A 1,578-nucleotide genomic window follows, 5' to 3' on the forward strand; every position below is an offset into this window, starting at 1 on the left:
AAAAAATTGAATTCCCTTTGTAACAGACGAGTTTCCGTATGAAACCCTGATACTTCGAAGGAGATTGTGTGTTTTGTACATGAAGTGCATCCAGTTTTTGCCGTAAGCCTCTCTATTTTCTTGCACATGCTATGTGGGTGAAATAATGATAGCATGCCAACTTGGAACCTTTTCAGAGTTCATTTCAAATGCTTTTCAATTTCATGGTCTTATAGCTAAAAATAATCAGTAAATGAATGAAAAATAACAAATGAAGTCAGAAAGGGTTGTAAATTGATGATGTGGCTTTGAATGGTGCATTTTGAACACAGAAAAACAAGGGAGTTCAAATAAATTCAAAAAAAATGAAATCCCTTTGTAACAGACGAGTTTTCGTATGAAACCTTGATACTTCGAAGGAGATTGTCTGTTTTATACACGAAGTGCATTCAGTTTTTGCCGTAAGCCTCTCTACTTTCTTGCACATGCTATGTGGGTGAAATGATGATACCATGCCAACTTGGAACCTTTTCAGAGTTCATTTCAAATGCTTTTCAATTTCATGGTCTTATAGCTCAAAATAATTAGTAAATGCATGAAAAATAAGAAATGAAGTCAGAAAGGGTTGTAAATTCATGATGTGGCTTTGAATGGTGCATTTTGAACACAGAAAAACAAGGGGGTTCAAATAAGTTCAAAAAAATTGAAATCCCTTTGTAACAGACGAGTTTCTGTATGAAACCCTGATACTTCGAAGGAGATTGTCTGTTTTGTACACGAAGTGCATCCAGTTTAAACCCTGATACCTCTCTATGTACAGTACGTAGCGTCGACCAAGCACGAACATAAGAGAGGACACTTCTCTCTATTAATTAGCTAGCTAACACAATATATGAAACACCTAAAGTAACCCCCCAAAACCCCAACCCCCCCTCCCCTTTCAAAAAAAAACCCAGCCCTGAAATGCTGAATGCGTGGATGCCTTTTGGTCCCGGTTGGTGCCACTTACCGGGACCAAAGGCCCTCCTGCCTGGGCTCGGCGCACCGGCCACGTGGAGGCCCATCTGTCCCGGTTTATGCAAGAACCGGGACTAAAGGTTTAGGGCATTAGTACAGACACTTTAGTCCCGGTTCAAAAACCGGGACAAATGGCCCTCACGAACCAGGACTATAGGTCCTTTTTCTACTAGTGAATATGTATGATTTGCAATCTATGATTTCTTGGGATAGTGATCCCTTGATTTTTATTTTAGTTGAAGTGGTCCAGCATGCAACTACATTTGAGTTGAATAAAATATGCACAACTTTAAAACAATAGCACAAACACTACTAGGAAAACCCTTATCAGTAGCGCTGGTTATTTGGCTATTAGTAGTGCGGGTGGGCGCGCTACTGCTACGACGCTACAACTATTTTTTAGTAGCAGCGCTTGTTTTAACCAGCGCTACTGCTATCTGTATCTAGCAGTAGCGTGCCTCTGCCCATCGCTACTGCTAATGCTAGTAGCATGGCCCAATAAACAAACGCTACTGGTAAGCAGCGCTACTACTACTCCAATACCCCACGCTACTGCTAGTATTTTCTTTTTTTTATGTTGCT

This window comes from Triticum dicoccoides, chromosome 5B, assembly GCF_002162155.2.
Source record: "Triticum dicoccoides isolate Atlit2015 ecotype Zavitan chromosome 5B, WEW_v2.0, whole genome shotgun sequence".
In the NCBI taxonomy this organism is placed as follows: domain Eukaryota; kingdom Viridiplantae; phylum Streptophyta; class Magnoliopsida; order Poales; family Poaceae; genus Triticum; species Triticum dicoccoides.